Below are 23,799 nucleotides of genomic sequence, written 5' to 3' on the forward strand. Positions count from 1 at the left end.
CTGCCCACTTTTCTCTCAGCCTGGTAGTCATGAAGGGAAATGGTGAGGTCTACTTTGATGGATCATGACACCCCGAGCTCATGTTAGAAAGGGAAGCGAGATGGCATGAATCTACTTGTGGCCGCACACAAAGCTGGACCTTAGGGTGGGCTCCCTTTGCCACCTGTGGGCTTCAGAAGGTCCCATCTGTGATGGTGGGTTCAGTGAGGAGGGAGACCCCTTTCCAAGGGTCTTCCTTGCAGAGATGGCTGGGAACCAAGGGTGCGCACAAATTGGGGCCGGCAGATCCTGAGGAGGGCAGCTGCTTTCGTTTTTTTTCGTCCCTTGAATCAGAAGTTCAGATGTAGCATTTCCCTGGGAGTCTGGACTTTTGATTTTTCTCTTTTCCTTTTTGAGTTTTTGATCAGCAGTGTTTTGTTTCACTGCCCCAAGTGGGGCCGATGAGTGGGGTGCTACTGTGTGGTTGCCCCCACATCTGACTCACCTCAGTGCCCAGGATGGGAGCAAAGTACAGGTGAGCTGCCCCGCCAGGCCCCTGCGGAGGTGGTGCATGCATGGAGACAGCTGTGGGTGCGGAGGTGAAGCGCTCCCATTCCAAGCCCATTGCCCAGAGGGGAGAGGTGGAGGACAGAGGCGAAAGCACTCCCAGACCAAGCCTGTTGCCCGGAGACCCCTTCTTGTTTCTGTGGCAGCAGCTGCGGACCTTTCCACCTGCGTTCTGAAACCAGCGTCTCCGGTTACAGTCTAAGAGGTTCCTCAGTCACACTCCTGAAAGGCAAAAGGAGGTTCGCCAGTAAGAAAGATGTAAACCCTAGACATAGTTCTTAGCGTGGAAGTCGCTGGAGAACTTCCAGTGTGGTCCACGGGGATCGCCGAGGCTTTTATGCAGGTAGCTGAGCTGGGTGACCAGCTGCCTGGTTAACAGTTGGGCAGAGGCGAGCTATTGTTGTGCTCTGTGCCGTCTACCTACAGCTTGTGCACATCAACACAGTATGAACTGTGACGTTTTGCTCGGAATCAAGCGAAGGCGTTCAGGAGTAAGTTTCACAGCAGAAGATGGGCTCAGAAGCAGACCATCTGAGTCGGGGGAGAGAGGTGACAACTAGTCAGGCTCCCTCGAATCCCAGGCTGTGATTATCTGCAGCCTCTGTCACCCAGGATGAAAGGGGATGGAAAAGCCGTGCATACCCTTGGTGAAAACGCCACTCCTGCTCTTAAAGGATGGAGCAGGACATCTGACATAACCCCAGGTCTCCACGGAGGCAGGGGCATGGCCGGCAGCTGTAGACCACAGCCTCTGGGCTCTGGTGTGGAGGAAGAGAAGGAAACCAGCACAGAATTATTATTATTATTATTATTTGAGATGGAGTCTTGCTCTGTCCCCAGGCTGGAGTGCAGTGGTGCGATCTCGGCTCACTGCAACCCCTACCTCCAGGATTCAAGCGATTCTCCTATGTCAGCCTCCCGAGTAGCTGGGATTACAGGTGCTGGCCACCACGCCAAGCTAATTTTTGTATTTTTAGTAGAGGCGGGGTTTCCCCGTGTTGGCCAGGCTGGTCTCCTGACCTCAGACGATCCTCCCGCCTCGGCCTCCCAAAGTGCTGGGATTACAGGCGTGAGCCACCGCGCCCGGCCCAGCTTTGTGAAAATTCTGAAGAATCAAGAGCAGACTGGGAAAGTGGGTCCTTGGTCTTTAAGGCTCAGCTTAGGGAGGTGACAGCTGTCTGCAGCCGTGTCCAGGAAGCCGAGTAGCTGGGACTACAGGCGCGTGCCACCATGCCTGGCTAATTTCTGCAGCCGTGCCCAGGAAGTGGTCCATGGTCAAGGGAGAACCCTGGAATCTGAGCGTGGAGGAAGGTATTGTACGGTCCCCAGACACCCCGAAACATTTCTTCAGAGCCATCTGAGAAGCAGCGCTGTCTGGGTCATTGCGATAGAGGACACAGCGTGGGGTGCAGAGGACCCAGCCTGGCCCTGAGGCTGAACCGGCTGAACAGATCCTGAAGACTATGGAGGCGGAGCTCTGCTGCCCCAAAACCCCGGAATAGACACAGGAAGATGAGCCTGTGCTTTGTACACCAAAGAAAATGGCTGAGGAGCTTCCGTCAATTGAGAGGTTTATTTTGCCGGGGTTGAGGATGTGCCCAGGAGAAAGTGTCGGTAAACCGGATCCCCAACTTCAGGAAAAGGACGGGCTCCGCGGGCTGGGTGGGTCCGAAGGGGCACAGGAGGAGCTGTGGCCTGCACGATTTCCAAAGGTGTGAATACTTCAGTATTCAAAGAGAAAAGAGCAGGCAGTAGGGAAAAATGGAAAGAAAAAAATGGGAGGATAGATAAAAGAGGCCAGCAGTTGCATTCTTTTGAGGTGTTGATGAGCCTTCCCTGAATCCCTGTTTTACATGTGAAAGGGGGAAGAGGAACAGTAAACTGTGCATTCATCCTGTGCTCTGCGAACCTGCATCTTTACCTAGGAAGAACAGTAGAGGAGGGAGTCAAAGATGAGTTTGTCTCCAGTGAGCGGAGGGAAGACTTCTAGTCCGGTCTTTGTCCCTTACCTGTGCAGATAAGCTGTTAATTTACATTGTCAGAGTGAAATTCAATAGAACTCTGTTTTAGGACAAAGTTCTAGGAAAAGAAAAAAAAAAAAAAAAAGTGTGGCCTGTAATCCCAGCACTGTGGGAGGCCGAGGCAGGCAGATCACCTGAGGTCAGGAGTTTGAGACCAGCGTGGCCAACATGGTGAAACCCCATCTCTACTAGAAATACAAAAATTAGCCAGGCATGGTGGCGCACGTCTGTAGTCCCAGCTACTTGGGAGGCTGAGGCAGGAGAATCACTTGAACCCAGGAGTTGGAGGCTGCAGTGAGCCCAGACCATGCCACTGCACTCCGGCCTGGGCAACAAGAGCAAAACTTCATCTCAAAAAAAAAAAAAAAAAAGATCTTGGGGAGCACAAGGTATTTCCTTGTGAGCAAACAGTGGGGGAGGCCCCCTGGGGAGGGGAGTGGCCTTCTGTCTTTGCATCTGTCTATTTAGGAAGAAACTGGGAGGTAGTTTTGGGTGACCCAGTTCCCGCTCTTAACTCTTCTTTTTGGCATAGTGAGTTTGGGGTCCTGAGATTTTTATTTTCCTTTTACTTCTTTAAGGTGGAGGAGAAGGAAACTTCTCAGGGATTATCCCAGCATATTATCTTGTCTTCCTGGGCTTGAGGTAAGACAGAACTGCCTTTTGGGCTGCCTGTGTCCCTGGGAGTCCAGAGACCCTGGGTCATATGGCTGGACCGATGGCAAATAAAGCTCCATTCAGAATGTCCTGCTCCAAACCCAGGACTCTTATCCTGTCTTAGTCAAACTTGTAAAAATGTGATGAATACATTACAACCTCTGTAACCGCCCAAGGAGTTCACCTTGCCTGCTGTGTAGACAGAGCCGTTTGATCAAGACAGAGGAATTCAGTGGAGAAAGAATAATTCATGCAGAGCCGGCTGTGCAGGAGACCAGAGTCTTATCATTACTCAAATCAGTTTCCCGGAGCTTTCAGGGATGAGAGTTTTTAAGGACAACGTTGGTGGGTGGGGGAAGCCAGCGAGCCGGGAGTGCTGACTGGTCGGAAATGAAATGGGGAGTCGGAGCTGTCTTTTTCCACTGAGTCAGTTCCTGGGTGGGGCCCACAAGATCAGATGAGCCAGTTTGTCGATCTGGGTGGTGCCAGCTGATCCATCGACTGCAGGGTCTGCAAAATACCTCAAGCACTGGTCTTAGGTTTTACAGTCGTGATTTTATCTCCAGGAGCAGTTTGGGGAGAGTCAGAATCTTGCAGCCTCCCGCTATGCCTAAACCATAATTTCTAATCTTGTGGCTAATTTGTTAGTCCTACAAAGGCAGTCTAGTCCCCAGGCAAGAAGGGGGTTTGTTTTGGGAAAGGGCTGTTACTCTCTTTATATCAAACTATAAACTATTAATATAAACTAAATTCCTCCCAAAGTGAGTTCAGCCTTACACCCAGGAATGAACAAGGACAGCTTGGAGCTTAGAAGCAAGTGGAGTTGGTTCGTCTCTTTCACTGGCTCATAATTTTGCAATGGCGGTTTCATCTCTACCCTGACAATGCCTTCTAGTTTTCTTACCCACTGGTGTCAAGACTTAATTAAAAACCTCAGACGGGGCCGGGCGCGGTGGCTCAAGCCTGTAATCCCAGCACTTTGGGAGGCCGAGACGGGCGGATCACGAGGTCAGGAGATCGAGACCATCCTGGCTAACACGGTGAAACCCCGTCTCTACTAAAAATACAAAAAACTAGCCGGGCGAGGTGGCGGGCGCTTGTAGTCCCAGCTACTCGGGAGGCTGAGGCGGGAGAATGGCACAAACCCGGGAGGCGGAGCTTGCAGTGAGCTGAGATCCGGCCACTGCACTCCAGCCCGGGCTACAGAGCAAAGACTCCGTCTCAAAAAAAAAAAAAAAACCTCAGACGGATAGGGTAACATGGAACCTGAGACCCTGATTTGCGGGGACAGGTTTTTTTTGTTTGTTTGTTTGTTTGTTTGTTTTTTTTTTTTTTTTTGAGACGGAGTCTTGCTCTGTCTCCCAGGCTGGAGTGCAGTGGCCAGATCTCAGCTCATTGCAAGCTCCACCTCCCGGGTTGATCTCAGCTCATTGCAAGCTCCGCCTCCCGGGTTCACGCCATTCTCCTGCCTCAGCCTCCCGAGTAGCTGGGACTACAGGCGCCGCCACCTCGCCCGGCTAGTTTTTTGTATTTTTTAGTAGAGACGGGGTTTCACCGTGTTAGCCAGGATGGTCTCGATCTCCTGACCTCGTGATCCGCCCGCCTCGGCCTCCCAAAGTGCTGGGATTACAGGCTTGAGCCACCGCGCCCGGCCTTGGGGACAGGTTTAAAGTGTATTCTGGAGCTGGTGCTCCCACCCCAGGGGCCGACTCAGAGGCCTCACCTTCCAGCCTAACTGCGGGGGAACCAGAGGCTGCCGACCTGGATCTCACCTTCACGGAGGTCCTGTCATCTTCCTCCCTGGCTGGAGAGACGGACTGTGGATGCTCTCCTGCTGGCCATCCAAAAACAAACAAACGGACAAACAAATATGAGTGAGGAAAACTTGAAGAGGCCCCACGTGTCAGAGATGGGACAGCTTGAGATTTGGTGAGGATAATTGCAGTGACTCAAAACCCATCAAGAAGTTTAAGTCCATGAGTTCACTGTAGTCTTTAAAAAAATAATAAAAAAAAAGAGAGAAAGAAAACAAATTGATCATCTTTGGAGGCTAACAATCAATTCATTATCTTAGAGACAGGTGAGTAAAAATTTAGCATTCTTCCTGCCCATATCGGGGAGTTTTTTTTTTTTAAGCAGTCCGACTGATAAATGAAAAAGGATTGGGGGGCCAAGGCGGGCGGATCACGAGGTCAGGAGTTCGAGACCAGCCTGACCAACACGGTGAAGCCCCATCTCTACTAAAAATACAAAAGTTAGCTGGGCGTGGTGGCACATGCCTGTAATCCCAGGTACTCGGGAGGCTGAGGCAGGAGAATTGCTCGAACCCGGGAGGTGGAGGTTGCAGTGAGCCAAGACTGTGCCACTGCACTCCAGCCTGGGTGACAGAGCGAGACTCTGTCTCAAAAAAAGAGAATAGAATGAATGAGTGTAGGTAATGCAGGCACTGACCCCGCGAAAAGGGGGAGCATCAGGCTTCTGTGTCCCGATAAAGAGCCACAGGGCCTGAGTGCGATGGAGCCCCTGGCCCCAGCCACTGGCTCCAGCTGCCTCCTTACAGGAAACCCACTGGACAAGGGAGGGGGTGTTGATCTGTGAGCTGGAGGGGGGCGGTGGGCAGCCAACAACACTGTCACTGTGGGGAACTTGGCAGGGGGTGGCCCCAGGGCTTCCCCAGATCAGCTGTAAGGAAAAGAAAGGGATGGCGTGGAACCTGTAGGGGAAAAGAGATTTAAAAGACACATCAGATACAAAAGTGGCCCTGACTAACCTGTCATTTTTTTTTTTTTTTTTTGAGACAGAATCTCGCTCTGTCGCCCCGGCTGGAGTGCAGTGGCTGGATCTCAGCTCACTGCAAGCTCCGCCTCCTGGGTTTACGCCATTCTCCTGCCTCAGCCTCCCGAGTAGCTGGGACTACAGGCGCCCACCACCTCGCCCGGCTAGTTTTTTGTATTTTTTTAGTAGAGACTGGGTTTCACCGTGTTAGCCAGGATGGTCTCGATCTCCTGACCTCGTGATCCGCCCGTCTCGGCCTCCCAAAGTGCTGGGATTACAGGCGTGAGCCAACGCGCCTGGCCTAACCTGTCATGTTTAAAGATGGAGATATTAAATAATTTGACCTAAATGAAAGTGTAGAGAAGCACAAGGGAGACAAGATCCTGTCAGGACGGTGGTGACGTTGGGGGCTGGGAGAGGGCTGTGGCCATGGGGGTGCCATGGAGGGGGTCTGGAGTGGCTGGCAAAGCTCTTGGTTTTCGTGGTGGTGATAAAAAGTGTGCCCTATCGAAGTCCATGAAGCTTGGCCGGGCACAGTGGCTCATGTCATGCGCGTCCGTGTGAAGAGACCACCAAACAGGCTTTGTGTGAGCACTAAAGCTTTTTAATCACCTGGGTGCAGGTGGGCTGAGTCCGAAAAGAGAGTCAGCGAAGGGAGATGGGGGTGGGGCCGTTTTAAAGGATTTGGGTAGCTAAAGGAAAATTACAGTCAAAGGGGATTATTCTCTGGTGGGCAGGAGTGGGGGTCACAAGGTGCTCAGTGGGGGAGTTTTTTGAGCCATGATGAGCCAGGAGAAGGAATTTCACAAGGTAATATCGCTTAAGGCAAGGACTGGCCATTTTCACTTCTTTTGTGGTGGAATGTCATCAGTTAAGGCAGGGGCAGGGCATTTTCACTTCTTTTGTGATTCTTCAGTTACTTCAGGACATCTGGGCCTATACGTGCAAGTCACAGGGGATGCGATGGTTGGCTTGGGCTCACAGCTCATGCCTGTAATACCAGGCTTTGGGAGGCCAAGGTGGGAGCATTGCTTGAGCCCAGGAGTTTGAGACCAGCCTGAGCAACATGGTGAGACCTCATCTCTACAAAAGATTTAAAAATCAGCAGGGCATGGTGATGTGCACCTGTAGCCTCAGCTACTCTGGAGGCTGAGACAGGAGGATCGCTTGAGCCCAGGAGGTCAAGGCTGCCGTGAGCTGTGATTGTTCCACTGCACTCCCCTACTGTCTTTAAAAAAATAAAATAAAAAAAATAAAAGGCCGGGTGCAGCGGCTCATGCCTGTAATCTCAGCACTTAGGGAGACTGAGGCGGGCAGATCATGAGGCCAGGAGATCGAGACCATCCTGGCCAGCATGGTGAAACCCTGTCTCTACTAAAAATACAAAAATTAGCTGGGTGTGGTGGTGCATGCCTGTAATCCCAGCTACTTGGGAGGCTGAGGCAGGAGAATCGCTTGAACTATGGAGGCAGAGGTTGCAGTGAACGGAGATGGCGCCACTGCACTCTAGCTTGGCGATAAAGTAAGACTCTGTCTCAAAAAAAAAAAAAAAAAAAAAGAATTCATTAAGCTAAAAAAAAAAAGTCTCTGATGATTTCCTAGTATGGTTTGAATAATGGAGCCAGAAACCCCCATAGCCCACCCACCTACCTTCAAGAGTTCATCCCTCATGTTCTCCCTCTTCTGCCTCCCCGGGGGTTGGGTGCATCCACTGCTTTCCCCACTGCAGGCGCTTTGCACAGATTCGACCTTCTAAAGGAAGCGTTACAACCACATTTGCAGGAGACCCGCCTCCATCTCCTTTCTCCCAGAGAGAACCAGTCATATTCCCTGCCGTGGGTTATTTAGCACTTACTGCTGGGACCCCCCAGACCCTGAGATGAGGACCTGGGGACCAGAGACCCCAGGAGGCCCAGTGAGGGAAGGGTGACACTGGGGGAGGAAAGCCAGTGGAAGGGTGACGGCCATGGGCAGCTGGGCTCAGGCTCCTGGAGGCCACGGGGAACGTGCCTCGGAACGTCCCTCTGAGGGCTGAGAGAGCTGGGATCACCCACTGACTCCCATTCCTCAGTAGCTGCGCTCCGCCCCTGGGCTGTGAGCTCCTGCCAAGTCTGGCAGCTCCAGCAGCAGGTGAATGTCCTCCTGCGGAAGACACGGCGGAAGACACGGGAAGCTGGGGGTAGAGACAGAACTGTCTGAGGTCACCTCTGGGGGACGGCAGCATCTTTCTTTCCCTCCTGCCCCGCGCGGAGTCCATCCTGTCCTGTCGCTGCTTCTTCAAGTGACGATTTCTGGGAGGGCTGATGGCACAGATGCCAGTTCCCACCACCACCGTGGCCTCAGCGCCACGGCTGACGCTCATTCTAGAGCCCCTCACCCCACGCTCCTACTGGTCTGGGTCATTTGCTGGCTGGGGTGTCCAATGTCCTGGCTGAGGCTTCGACCCCAGTGACCTTCCCCCGGCCAGACAGTGGTCGCTGCAGTGACCTGTTTCCTGTTTGCTTTGGGCGAAGCACCGAGGGTAGTGGAAAAGATGGATAAAACGAATGAGAAGATGGAGGCTTTGACAGAGCAATGGAGCCCTTGGGAAAGGAGCGGCTGGACAGGCCGCATGGGAATCGCGGATTCACTGGGGTGCACTTCACATAAAAGCTCCTAGATACAGCCAAGGAAAGGCTCAGGGGATGCTGAGATTGGCCAAGAGAAATGATTCAAATGGAAGCACAGAGGAGAAAGAGGTAAACCAGTTAAACCAACCTGGAGCTGGAAACGTGTGGGGTGAGGCCCACGGGCCACAGAGACCTGTAGAGTGCGAGGCAGTGAAGAGATGTGGGAGAGGAGCCCGCTGCCCCCACAAGGCCCTCTTGTCCCTCCCCTGAGTGGGTTCCCCAGTTTCTCACCCCCCTGCCTTCCCATTTCTTGGTTTACATTTTTCTTTTTTTTTAGACAGAGGCCCACTCTGTTGCCCAGGCTGGAGTGAAGTGGCACGACCACAGCTCACTGCATCGTCCGCCTCCCGGGTTCAAGTGATTCTCGTGCCTCAGCCTACTGAGTAGCTAGGATTACAGGTGTGCGCCACCACGCCTGGCTAATTTTTGTATTTTTAGTAGAGATGAGGTTTTACCATGTTGGTCAAGTTGGTCTCGAACTCCTGACCTTGAGATCTGCCCGCCTTGGCCTCCCAAAGTGCTGGAATTACAGGCATGAGCCATCGCGCTTGACCACATTTCCCTTCGGGTGTGCGTCCTCCTTTAGCTGCCTGCAGAGGGATCAGGGGAGGTAGAGATGTCTTGTAACCGACTCAAGTTTGGCTGCTCGCTGCAGGAGAAGCGAGGTGTGGTGAAAGGAAAGCAGAAAGCAACTTTTATTCACATGCTAGCAGGTGGGAGAATGGCCGGACTCAAGCCTCAAAGGAACCATCTCAGCTTTCCAGGCTGAGTGAAGGGCTTTAGGAAGGAGAACTCGGTGTGGGAGACATGTGGGAGTGGGGTAGTGGTGCAGGTGTCTTAAGTAATTGCCCATCTGGAGGTACGGTTGGCATCACCTTGACCTTGGTCCAGTGGTGGTGGACGCATTGTTCGTAATGCCCCTAGACAGGAGGATTCCACAGCTGGGTCCTATGCCTGGTTTATTTAAAAACGAGCCCCTGGCATTTCTAAGCAGGCACAGAAGTGAGCACTGTGGCTGGCGGAAAGGGAGGGAAACGGGTTTAAAGTATGTTTCAAGGCTTCATTCTGAGACTAGGAGGGAAAGGAAGAAGAATTTTAAAATCCTTCTCAAGGCTGAGATACTTGACTACAGTCTCGTGCCCAAAATGTTTCTATTCTATGCTGAGACCTGATGGATAATTTGGCTGCATACATGGAGTCCAGTGTATGCACCTGCCCGTCCCATCCCAGACTCGCAGCCAGTGGAAAAGTGTGCAAAAGGAAGCCAGCTGGGAGTGCCCACCAGAGTCAGTTTGGGGCAGGCTGGTGGACTCAAGAGGAGTCTTAAATATTGGAAATGTCATCACAACCATCTGGGAAGCCCCCTCCTCTTCAAAAGGACATAAAGTCAAAGTGAACAGCTGTGCTCACTCCAAGCCTATACCCACAACCATGGTGCCCTTGACATTCAGAGTCATGGCCACCAGCCACAAAATTGTGACTTACAGTTAACAAAATTGGGACATATTTACATGTTGACTAAGTTGGGAAATAATTGGGTTTTCTTTAAAAGTAGTAAAAGTAAAGAAGAAAAAGTCAAAAAGGTCTGACATCTGAGAGGGTGAAATTTCCTTACTTTAGATCAGCAGCAATCCAGCTGATCCCGCCTGAGCCTTGAGCTCCCCGGAACCCAACGGCAGCTGTGCATTGGCACGTGGTGCCCTGCGTCTGATCAGCTGACTCTTCAGGCAAAATCTGCACCATTTTCACGTGAATTGCAGATGTCCTCAGTGTCCTTACAAAGTTCCTAAGTCATGACCATTCTGTCCTCTGGATCCAGGCTGGAGTTGCCAAGACCAGCTCAGTCGGGGAGACCCTAACCCAGCGGCGCTGGAGGAGTTAAAGACACACACACAGAAATACAGAGGTGTGAAGTGGGGAATCAGGGGTCTCACAGCCTTCAGAGCTGACAGCCCCAAACAGAGATTTACCCACATATTTATTAACAGCAAACCAGTCATCAGCATGGTTTCTATAGATATTAAATTAACTAAAAGTATCCCTTATGGGAAACGAAGGGACGGGCGGAATTAAATGAATAGGTTGGGCTAGTTAACAGCAACAGGAACACACCCTTAAAACACAGATCGCTCATGCTATTGTTTGTGGCTTAAGAATGCCTTTAAGCGGTTTTCTGTCCTGGGCAGGCCAGGTGTTCCTTGCCCTCATTCCTGTGAACCCACAACCTTCCAGCTTGGGTGTTAGGGCCATTATGGACATATTGCAGTGCTGCAGAGATTTTGTTTATGGCCAGATTTTGGGGGGCTTGCTCCCAACATGGAGTACTCCCATTTCTTTAAGCTGTCCTGTCCCCTGCAGGTGCTTCCGAGGTTGAGCTGATGAGCAATAGTTATGAGTCATTGGAGGAGACATCCAGAAGCACCAGCTCCCCCCTGCCCTCAACTGAAATTAAGACCTGATGCTCTGGGTGGGGCCCCTGGGAGGGGAAGCTCAGAGGGGACCCTCTCCACCTCCACCCAGGAGACCCCAGAGGGACCATGGCAGAGCAGGAGCCCTCTTTTAAAAGCCAAATAAAAATAAGCAAAAGAAGCCAGTCATCTCTGTGAAATGTCCAGAACGGGGAACTTTGTAGAGACAGGAGATTACTGGCTGCTGGAGGCTGGGAATGGGAAGGTGAGGGGCCTGGGGAGGTGATGGTTAAAAGATTTTTCTTTGTGGTGATGAAATTGTCTTAAAATGGACTGTGGTAATAGTTGTGCAACTCGGTGGATATATAAAAGTGATTGAATTGTACACTTTAAATGGGTGAATGGTATGGTGTGTGAAAGCTGTTATTTAAACAATAGATAAGGAAATAAGTGAAGTCCCTGGGCTGGAGCCAGGGGGATGCAGTTGTTCACTCTACCTGCACCTGCTGTGAGGCCCTGGGCAAGACCTTTCTGCACCCTGGCCCTCAGTTTCTCCAATCTGGAACACGTGGGGTCAGCCAAGGTCTCCACAGGCCTTCTCTAGCAGTCTGTGACAGTGTGGAGTACCTGCAGAGAAGGCACCTGGGTCTCTGAGGAGCAGAGAAGGGGGCTGGGGCTGCAGAAATATGGCTTCACTGTGGGCTTGGGTATCTGCGAGGTCCTGTCTGGGAGAAGCCTTCTCCAACCCGCCAGTCTCCACCTGGCTGGGACTCTTCCTTCGTGGCTCGTGTGGAAATGACAGCCATAGAACTCTGCGTGCTCACCTGATGTTCACCTGAGTGGAGGCTCCTGAGCGTGGGGTTGGCCCAGCACCTGGTAGAGACTTAGAGTCAGACCACAGCAGATGCCAACAGAAAGCAAAGGTGAACCCTGGAAACGGTTTGGGGCCTTCTAGGTGCCAGCCTTTTGAATGCAGACAAAGTGAGGGCTCAGCCCTGCCCTCCCTGAGCTGCAGGTGAACAGGGAATCAGTGCGGTGGGAATATGCCGCTGCAGCACGGGCAGGTTCTCCAGTCAGGCGAGGCAGGGCTGGGGGATTTTACAAACCCGTTATTTCAAAATAATTTCAGGCACACAGAAAAGGTGCAAACAGCCGGGCGTGGTGGCTCAAGCCTGTAATCCCAGCACTTTGGGAGGCCGAAACGGGCGGATCATGAGGTCAGGAAATTACAGGGCCATCACAGCTATACGGTGAAACCCCATCTCTACTAGAAATACAAAAACTAGCCAGAGGCGGAGTGGCGGGTGCCTATTCCCAGCTACTCCGGGAGGCTGGGGAGCAGGAAGAGTGGCGTGAACCCGGGAGGCGGAGCTTACAGTGAGGCAGAGATCCCAGCCACTGCACTCAGCCCGGGCCACAAACAGATCACGTCTCAAAACAAAATAGAAAAAGGTGCAAACATAGTACAAATATTTCCCTTCTCTCCTTAACCCAGATTACCCAAATGTTCACATTCAATCACATTTATATCTGTTATTTTCATTCTCTCTCTTTTTTTTTTTTTTTTGAGATGGAGTCTCGCTCTGTCGCCCAGGCTGGAGTGCAGTGGCCAGATCTCAGCTCACTGCAGCTCCGCCTCCCGGGTTTACGCCATTCTCCCGCCTCAGCCTCCCGAGTAGCTGTGTTTACAGGCGCCTGCCACCTCGCCTGGCTAATTTTGCATTTTTAGTAGAGACAGGGTTTCTCCGTCCGTGTTGGTCATGCTGGTATCTAACTCCCGACCTCAGGTGATCCACCCACCTCAGCCTTCCAAAGTGCTGGGATTGATTATAGGCATGAGCCACTGCACCTGGCCAACCCTTCTTACGTGTGTGTGTGTATGTCAGTGTAGACTCGTGGACTATTATTTGTGGATTATAATTTACTTACTATCATTCTTTAGTGTGTTGTTCAGATTGTCCCTGATGTGGGAGAGTTTGCAGACAGGAGTGTCACAGATTTAGGTGTTGAGAGGATCCTCGTAAACCACAGTGAGTGCCACTACTCACGTACCAGAGTCATTGAAATTGAAAACGTCGGCCATGCTGAGTGTCGAGGAAGATGTGGAGCCGTGGCAACGCTCGTACGCTGCTGGTGGAGATGGACAATATTGGGGCAGCCAATCCCGAGAACAGTGTAGCAGTTTCTTATAAAGTTAAATATACACTCATCATGTGACCCAGGGATTCTACTCCTACATATTTACCTGAGAGCAGTTAAAATAACACATCGTCACAAAAGCTTCCACACTGATACATAGATGGGATTTATTCATTATAGCCCCAGACAGAAAACAGCCCCAATGTCTATAAACTGCAGAATGGGTCCAAAAAATGATAATATTTCCATTCAATGAAACAGCCTCAACCCTGAAGAGGAATTAACTGCAGACACACACAGCATGGGAGAATCTCAGAAACATGACCCTCGTTGAAAGGAGCAGAGAATGGACTGTGTGATTCTATTTATACAAAATCCTATAACTTGCAAAAACTCTAAGAACAGAAAGCAGATCAGTGGGTGTTCGGAACTGGGGCTGGGAGGGTAAGGAGGAGATTGATTAAAAAGCAGCAGGTTGAAAGTTTTGAGGTGACGCAAATGCTCTAATCACGACTGTGGGGTGGCCACACACAGCGCATAACGCACAGTGCGTGGAGCTTTACTTCGGAACTGGTCGGTGGTACTCCGTGTGTAATTAGACCTTCCTAACCTGACTCGAAGAAAGCATAAGCCATTTCTCGGGTTCTTGTGGGGATCGCAGACCACAGGGCAGAGCGGAAACAGGTCGACAGCGTGGGGTCAGAGTTGGGATTTATTTCGGTGGAGAGTTGACCAGACTTGTTGAGTGGTTCGATGCGGGGTGGGAAAAGAAGGGTGAAGGGGACCCCTGGGGTCTGGATCTGGCTCAGGGTAGGTGGTGGTCCCACTAGTGGAGAAGGAGGTGGGCTCTTTATTTTTTTTATTTTTTATTTTTTTTGAGATGGAGTCTGGCTCTGTCGCCCAGGCTGGAGTGCAGTGGCCGGATCTCAGCTCACTGCAAGCTCCGCCTCCCGGGTTCACGCCATTCTCCTGCCTCAGCCTCCGGAGTAGCTGGGACTACAGGCGCCCGCCACCTTGCCCGGCTAGTTTTTTTGTATTTTTTAGTAGAGACGGGGTTTCACCGTGTTCGCCAGGATGGTCTCGATCTCCTGACCTTGTGATCCGCCCACCTCGGCCTCCCAAAGTGCTGGGATTACAGGCTTGAGCCACCGCGCCCGGCCAGGTGGGCTCTTTATTGCCACATCCAGGGGGGTGCTGGGGACATCACCCCACCTGTCTCCCTGCACCTGGACCACACCTGGAAGTGGCAGGCAGTGAGTGTCCTAAGCTGATTGCCAGGGAGGTCTTCAAGGCTCCCTGTCCCAGGGGTAGCACCAAGCCTTCCGCCCTTGGTGCTGGGGCAGGCCTAGGGGTCTCATTTGGGCGTGGAGCCTTGAATGGACCCCTGGGGAAAGATGTTGGGGTCCCTCCTTCTCAGGAGCTCCTTTGGAGCGGGGAGGTCCTGCATTTTGGCCTCTAAAGAGAGAGGGGAAGACACCCAGGACAGAGCTTGGTCTGTGCAAGGATATTCCTGGGACTGGCCTGGGCTTCCCAGCCAGCCAGGTCTGAGTTCGAATCCTGACCATGCTGCATACCTACAACTATCTGATCTTTGACAAAGCTAACAAAAGCAAGCAATGGGAGACATTGCTTGTTTTTATGCTTGTTGGCTGGCATACATGCATCCGTACATCTATGTCTTAAGACATTCAGTCAACAAGCATATGAAAAAGAGTTCAACATCATTGATCATTAAAGAAATGCCAGTCAGCCGGGCATGGTGGTTTATGCCTGTAATTCTAGCACTTTGGGAGGCCGAGGCGGGCGAATCACCTGAGGTCGGGAGTTCAAGACCAGCCTGACCAACATGGAGAAACCCCGTCTCTACTGAAAATACAAAATTAGCCAGGCGTGGTGTTGCATGCCTATAGTCCCAGCTACTCGGGAGGCTGAGGCAGGAGAATCGCTTGAACCTGGGAGGCAAAGGTTGCGGTGAGCTGAGATCATGCCATTGTACTCCAGCCTGAGCAATAGGAGCAAAACTCCATCTCAAAAAAAAAAAAAAAAAAAGAAAGAAAGAAAAAAAGAAATGCCAGTCAAAACCATAATGAGATGCCATTTCACACCAGTCAGAATGGCTCTTATTACAAAAATCAGAAAATGGGTTGGGCACGGTGGCTCACACCTGTAATCCCAGCACTCTGGGCAGTTGAGACCGGCAGACTACTGGAGGTCAGGAGTTTAAGACCAGCCTGGCCAGCATGGCGAAACCACGTCTCTGCTAACGATACAAAAATTAGCTGGGTGTGGTTGCATGCACATGTAGTCCCAGCTACTCAAGAGGCTGAGGCAGGAGAATGGCGTAAACCCGGGAGGCGGAGCTTGCAGTGAGCTGAGATCCGGCCACTGCACTCCAGCCTGGGTGACAGAGTGAGACTCCGTCTCCAAAAAAAAAAGAGAAAAAGGGACACTTATACAGTGTCTGTGGGAGTGTAAATTAGTTTAACCATTGTGGAAGACAGTGTGGTGATTCCTCAAAGACCTAAAGACAGAAATACCATTGAACCCAGCAATCCCATTACTGGCTATCTCCCCGAAGGAACAGAAATTGTTGTAACATGAAGACACATGCACGTGAATGTTCATTGCAGCACTATTCACAATAGCAAAGACATGGAATCAACCTAAATGCCCATCAGTGACAGACTGGATAAAGAAAATGTGGTACATATACACCATGGAATACTATGCAGCCATAAAAAATAATGAGACCGTGTCCTTTGCAGGAACATGACTGGAGCTGGAGGACATTATCCTTAGCAAACTAATGCAGGAACAGAAACCAAATACTGCATGTTCTCACTTGTAAGTGGAACCTGAATGATGAGAACACATGGACGCATAGAAAGGAAGATACACACACTGGGGCCCATCAGAGGGTAGAGGGTGGGAGGAAGGAGAGGATCAGGAAAAATAACAAATGGGTACTAGGCTTAATACCTGCGTGATGAAATAATCTACAACCAATCCCCCATGACACAAGTTTACCTGTGTAATAAACCTGCACGTGTACCCCAAACTTAAAAGTAATGTTTAAAAAAAAAACCCTGGTTGGCCGGACGCGGTGGCCTGTAATCCCAGCATTTTGGGAGGCTGAGGTGGGTGGATCACAAGGTCAGGAGTTCGAGACCATCCTGGCTAACATGGTGAAACCCCGTCTCTACTAAAAATACAAAAAATTAGCTGGGCACGGTGGCGGGCACCTGTAATCCCAGCTACTCGGGAGGCTGAGGCAGGAGAATGGCGTGAACCCGGGAGGCGGAGCTTGCAGTGAGCTGAGATCGCGCCACTGCACTCCAGCCTGGGTGACAGAGCGAGACTCCGTCTCAAAAAAAAAAAAGAAGAAAAGTCCTGGCCATGCCTTACAGTGGCTGAGGAACCCTCAGAACTTGCCTAAGCTTCCCCACAGGCACAGCAGAGGCCATGTCCCCACCACCGAGGTTATGGGGACCTCATGGACAGTAGACCTTCTATCAGTGGCATCCTTCGCACTCCACTCTTCCCAGTCTTAGTGGTGCTCGTATGGCTCTTGCTGCAGCAGGGCCCGCTGTCAGAGGGCTGGCTCTCCCGGAGCCTCTGCACCCCTCTGGGCCTCTGCTGAGCTTCTTCCCTCCCCAACTGCTTCTTTGCCTCCTCTTCCTTGAGCCCCATGGTCCCCAAAGTTGTGACTGGGCACCTCCTGTCCTGCCTGCCAGGGCCCCGGCTCCTCTCCCGGCCACCCACCCTTCATCCCTAGTCACCAAACCCATCAGAAGAACCTTCCCCATAGCTTCTTCCTTTCCTTGCCCCCAGTGTACCTCCCCCTACCCCCAGCCCAGGTTGCCTCAAACAGGACCTCTGAGACCCTTCTCCAAGAAGCCTGGTAGACCAGCCCACCTGGAGGGACGTTCCTTTTTGTTCTTTTGTGGTCCTTACCCACTGTAAACACTGACTTTCCAGGGCCGCTGCAATCCCTTGGATTGGGCCCTTCTTGTCCTGCTGGGACGCGGGCGGAGAACCATCCAGGAATACCAGGTCCAGGTACCTGTGCTCTTGGATGTGTTTTCAGAGAGTAGCAGCCCTGGAATGGATGGTGGGAGGGGCCTGGGCCCTGCCAGCCATCCCACTGTACAGATGGAGAAACAGAGGCACAGGGGGAAGAGATCCAGCCAGGTCCCCACGCCCAGCAGCTGTTTTTGTCTGCAGGGCATCAGGGTTTCCATCCTACAGCTTCCTTCACAGCACCTGCCATGCCAGGCAGGCCCTGCCCACGTCGAGGAGGGTGGGTCAGCAAGACCAGCGCTGCCACTGAAGTTCGCTGTCCCATGAGGGGCTGAACAAAGAAGCAAGAAGAGCTCCAGGAAAAAGACAGAGCCCAGCAGGGCAGGCGACTTCTTGGCCCCAAACCAGAGGAGACTCCTCCTCGCCAGCCTATAAACTAATTAATTGTTTTTTTTTTTTTTTTTGGTAAAGCACAGTGAGCAACCAGGACTCCAGGAGACACACAGCACTAAAAAGGCCTTTTCAGACCAGTCGCTTTCATTGCTAGGCCAGACAATACCCAGTGACCATCAGATATGACTGCACTAGCTTTTCAGCTTCAGCTGACAGACCGTTTTCTTTAAACTGCTCTGAAAACCCCAAACCATGACCTTCTCTCCACCCATTTCTCTCCCACCACCATTACAGGAGAAGCCCACAGGAGAGGTGCCGTGGGAGCAGCACAGCGGGTGACCGCGTCCTCTCTTCTCTGGTAGACATGGTGGAGTGGTAAGTGCACCGCCATTTCTCACATCCTGGAGGAAGCTGTGAACATTCTGAGGACTACTGCAGGCTTCAATACCCCTGTTGGGATTTTCATGGATGATCCTGGGGAGGGTGGCTTGGCCATTCTGAAACACCTTCTCCTGGTAGAGGTGGCCCAATCCCCCACCCCGAAACTCTGCTCTACCTCCTCTCACCCTCCATCCCTTGTCAACCTCCATCCTCCCCTCAGCTCCCCATCCATCCGTTCCATTTCCACCTCCCCATCCATCCATCCACCTCCATCCATCCATCCCTCCATCCATCCTTCCATCCACCACTGTCCTCCACCTCCATCCATTCCCTCCATCCTTCACTGTCAGATCCTCCACCCTTCCATCCCTTCCTTCTATCCACCCTCCACCTCCATCCTTCCCCTCCATCCTCCTGTCCACTCCATCCCCCACTTCCATCCCGTCCTTCATCCAGATCCACTCCATTCCGTCCATCCACATCCATTCCCCTCTCCTCCCTCCATCCTCCCCTCACCTCCATCCCCTCCATCCCTCCCCTCCCTCCATCCCACCCATACCTTCATCCTTCCCCTCACCTCCATCCTTCCCATCTCCTCCATCCCTGCTTTTACCTCTGTCTCCATCCTGCAGCCAGTTGGCCATCTGCACAGCCAGGCCTCTTGGTCCCACCTTCTTGGTCTCATTCTCCCAGCCCCGAGGCCCCGGGGTTCCAGTAACAGATAAGTAGATCTGAAGTCATCTTGGCGATGTGGGGAGGAGGAGGACGGAGGACAAAGATACATAAGAAGTGTTTTCCCCACATCACATTTTTATGCCTTACATTTGATTTCCTCAGAATCGCATTTTTATTCCTAAAAAAACTCCACTTTTATTCCTTTGATACAAAATAACAGCTAATAACAGCTTTAAATTCTCAGGCGTGTGTTTATAAGTTGGTTTAATGAGGGACAATTTACCAAGCAATGGGGTCGAGTTGAGAATGGGAGCTGGAAGCATCTCCTCTGAGGGGCGAGGGGAGGGAATGTGCGCCAGGCCCTGCAGGGATGGGGAGGAACCACCAGCTTCCTCCTTCCCACCCTCTGATCTCCTGCCAGGGACCCCATGGATCGCAACTAGAGGTCAGAGGCTTGGGAGCTGGGAGGATGCAGAGTGGGGGAGGAGGGACGTGGACTCCCGGTCCAAGCCAGGACTTCCAGCAGGAGAGGAGCTGCTTCAGAGGGCAGTGACTGGGGAGTATTTTGGTTGGGAGCAACATGTTCTTGTTTGTGTCTAGAAAGGCCAGCTGGCTGCTGTGGACTTTAAGTTTGTGGTGACGGGAACAACTACAAGACAGTTGGGAGGCTGGGGAATATGGTCATTTGGGAGACGTGGGGGTGTCCCAGTTGGGCACGGAGAGGGTGGGCAGGCAGGAGAGAGAAGGAAGAAGTGGACCAGGGGTGCTCGCTGGTCTGGGAGCATGAAGGAGAAGCCATCCACCCAGACTGAAATGACGAGGAGTTTGCTGCTTGAGGGAACCCGGGGGCTGGCCGTGCAGCACAAGGAGCAGAGGCTGGCAGCAGCTTTTATCCTAAGGTGGATCTTTCTGCCTCTCTGGGCAGCCTCCCAAGTCTCTGCTCCAGGTGACCAGCTTCTCTCGAGGGCCCACGGCCAGCATGACAGGACACAGCTACCAGCCTTTGCTGCACCCCAGATGCTTGACTCTAGGGACCTCCACAACAGCAGCTCTGTGTCTAATGCTCGAGCTCAGTTCCAAGGAGTCTGGTTGGGGTCACCTTTCTGAGCTGGGCTCCCAAGTCACAGCTGACACACCAACTTGTGGGTTTGTGTCCTTGGTTCAGGTATCTGCTGTAATCGGCTATGCTCAGGGGTGTGGGATGGGTTGAGAATGACAAACCTCCAGGATGGCAGTGAGCTGTCCTAGTAGAGGTCCTCACCTTGATCACCCAGCCGCTAGCTAACTCGCCAACCGACCAAAGATGCAGGAGAGCAGCTGAGACCAGCAGAAGAATGGCCCAGCTGAGCACAGCCAGAGCTCTTGACCAAGAGAATGATGACAAATGCAATGGCTGTTGCTTTAAGCCACTAGTTTTGGGGATGTTTGTTATGCAGCAAAAGCTGACTGAAACAGAAACTGGAATCCAGAACTGGGGTGCTGTTGTACAAAAACCTAAACCATGTGCCATAGGTTTGGGACCCAACAGTGGGCAGAAAATGGAAAAGTGGCAAGGAAACTATTAGCAAGGGCTGAGAAAGTGGAAAACTGTTCGTGGAGTCTGGAAAGGTATAAAAAAATGCTGTAGCTTCTGGAAAAATGGTGTTACATGGTAGCCCAACATCTGGAAAATGTTATCTGCTGTAACCTGTAAGACAGAAAGTGCACCTGACACACTTGAGGGATCTGGTCAAGAAGATTTCTCAGTAGAATGTTGAAACTGACAGGTAGTTTCATTTCACTGTGTGAGATCCAGAGAGAAAGAGAGAGAGAGGTGAGCTGAAATGAGAACCACCCAGTTTGCAAGAGGAATCTAGAGGAAGCAGAGAGGAGGCTGGGTTGCTGGACTGGAATAAAACTGTTTTCAAGAAGTGGTCACGGGGTAAAGATCAAATCAAATGTGTAGCTTAAGTCCTTTGTTAAAACCTCAGAAAGACTTCAGGCAGTGGCCAGAAGAGCCTCCCAGGGAAATAAACAAACTTCTAAGAATCTTAAGGGTGTTGTCCCATAGCACCCTCATATCGTGCCCAAGTCAAAGAGAGGACTGTCTAGAAAAGATCTGTGGGCATGACGCTGTTGGGTGAAGAGGACTTGCCTCATATTCATAAGTAATTCACAGAGTTTTAAAGGGAATTGTACTGGTGAAAGCCCCACAGTGCAAACTGAGACAGTTCAAGTTGCACACCGGCTTCTGGGTGCCTAAATTTCATTGTGGAAGAACCAGAGTGAGAAAAGCGAATCAGTTGCCCACGGCGGCCCTTCCTTATGGAAATAAAGGACTCCTGTGAGAGCAGAGCTCAGAGAACAGTGGACTGCAGCCCTGTCCTACTTATAAATCACGTGTCTTGTTTTTCCCATTCCCTTGTCTCCCTTTCTCCATTCTCTCACTTGTGCTTCCTGGGATCATCCTCAAATACATTTCTCCCATTCCAGGCCTCATCTTAGGGTCTAATTTTGGAAAAACCAACCTATGACTCTAGGCAACCCATTTTGTCTCTGACTATTTATTATTTATTTGAGACAGAGTCTTGCTCTGTTGCCCAGACTGGAGTGCAGTGGCATGATCTCCGCTCACTGCAACCTCCGCCTCCTGGGTTCAAGCAATTTCCATCTAATTTTTGTATTGTTAGTAGAAACAGGGTTTCACAGTATTGGCCAGGCTCGTCTCAAACTCCTGACCTTAAGTGATCCGTCCGCCTTGGCCTCCCAAAGCGCTAGGATTACAATTGTCCCTGCCTTTAGTGGAAAATTATCTAGTGTTTTCCATTAAGCATGATGCGGGAGTTTGGACAGAGATAGACACAAAGTATCCAACTCTTCTTTTTATCCAGGTTCTTGTTTTGTTCTGCTTTGAAGGATTGGTTGTTGAATTTTGTCAAATCCCATCTTCTGAACATCACAACTTGTCTGTTCTTGATTGACAATTATCAATAAGGCAGCTGTGAACATTCTCATGCCTGTCTCCCAGTAAACATGTGCACACATGTCTTTTGGGTATATACACAGGAGTATATATAGGAGTAGAATTATGGGGTCATAGAGTGGGCATTTCTTCACTGTTGTTAGAAGACACTTCCTGTTTTCCAGAGATTGTGCCATTCACGCTCCTCCAGCTGGGCATGGGAGTCCAAGCTGTCCTATGTTGTTGCCAAGGCTTATTATTGTCAGTCTTTTTATTTTCAGCTGGTCTGATGGATGTGAGGTGTTATTTCATTATAGCTTTAATTTTCACTTCTGCGATTACCAAAGAATTTAAGCATTTTTTAATGTGGTTGTTTCTCCTTTAAATATACTCTTAAAAAAACAAACGAACAACGACAACTAATAAAGCAGAGAACGCGGTATGCTTTATTGAACTTACAAAAAGCAGCTGCGGCAAGGCACAGCAGAGGTAACATGCATTGCACTCAGGGTTAATTGCTGCACGCGAATATATGGCTGCACTACGGCCGGGCCCCAGTGGCTCCGCCTGTAATCTCCAGCACTTTGGGAGGGCCGGGAGGCAGGCAGATCCGCAAGGTCAGGAGTTCGAGACCAGCCTGACCAGCAGCAGGTGAAACCCTGTCTGTACTAAAACAAAACTTAGCTGGGCGTGGCGGCGATGTGCCAAATCCCAGCTCAGGAGGCTGAGAGGCAGGGGTGCTTGGGCCAGAGGTGAAGGTTGCAGTGAGCGAGATGCGCTTTCCTGCATTCCAGCCTGGGTAACCAGACCTCTCCTGTAATGTGTGTGTGTATATGTGTGTGTATATGTGTGTGTGTATATATGTATATATATGTGTGTATGTGTGTATATATATGTGTGTGTGTATGTGTGTATATGTGTGTGTGTGTATATATGTATGTGTGTGTATTAATCAATATATATATGTGTGTGTGTATGTATATGTATATATAATAATATATATATATATGTATACTATATAATGTATATATATATGTGTATATATGTGTGCTTAATAATGTGTGTGTGTATATATATGTAATGTGTATATATATGTGTGTATACTCTCTGTAATGTATATATATATATGTGTGTGTGTATGTATATGTGTGTGTGCCTTAGATATGTGTGTATATATATATGTGTGTGTATATGTGTGTGTGTATATATATGCTGTCTCTGCATGTGTGTGCTCTGTATGTGTGTATATATGTGTGTGTGTATATATGTGTATATATGTATATGTGTGTGTGTGTATGTATATGTGTGTGTGTATGTGTGTGTATATATGTGTGTGTGTATATATGTATATATATGTATATAGTATATGTCCACCTATAATAATGCTCTCTATATAATATATATATATATAATAATAATATATAATAATAATGTACTCTGTAATACTCTCATAATACTCTATATATATATGTATTAATATATATAATAATATATAATATATATATATATATGTATATATATATAACTATATATATATATGTGTGTATATATATATATATGTGTCAATATTGTATATGTGTGTATACTCTCTATGTGTGTGTACCATATATGTATTAATATCTTATATATGTGTGCCATATATAATAAATAATGCTCTCTGTAATATACTCTCATAATAATAATAATATATGCCTTTCTGTCATGCCTGTAATGTAATATACTCTATGTGTGTGTATATATGTGTATATAATATATATATATATGTATGTATGTATATATTATTAATAATATGTGTGTGTATATATTAATACTCTCTCTGCATGTGTGTATATAATATATATTATTGTGTGTATGTATATATGTGTATATATTAATATATATGTGTGTGTGTATATATATATATATATGTATGCCATACTTTCATGTGTGTGTATATATATGCCGTACCTGTGTATATAGCATAATATTGTGTGTGTATGTATATATGTAGTAAATGTATATATATGTGTGTGTGTATATATGTGTATATAGATCTTTTTTCTTCCTAGCCTTGAGTAATACATGGGGTGTAAAATAACATTTTGCAGAAGCACAGAAGGAAACCAGGGAAAAAAGCCAGTCTACTGAAATGGCACAGGCATTGCTCAAAAGATACAGGGCGGATGGAGCTCTTTAGT

General features: G+C 49.8%; 1 long non-coding RNA gene across 1 annotated transcript in view; it reads left to right on the forward strand.

Moving 5' to 3' along the window:
• LOC103878068 overlaps window positions 1-23,799 on the forward strand; it is a 48,734-nt gene that overhangs the window by 8,131 nt on the left and 16,804 nt on the right. Inside the window, exon 2 of the long non-coding RNA XR_638050.4 lies at window positions 17,920-18,000. This is a non-coding gene — a long non-coding RNA (uncharacterized LOC103878068). The remainder of the gene's footprint in view (window positions 1-17,919; window positions 18,001-23,799) is intronic.

This window comes from Papio anubis, chromosome 13 (genome assembly GCF_008728515.1).
Source record: "Papio anubis isolate 15944 chromosome 13, Panubis1.0, whole genome shotgun sequence".
NCBI lineage: Eukaryota > Metazoa > Chordata > Mammalia > Primates > Cercopithecidae > Papio > Papio anubis.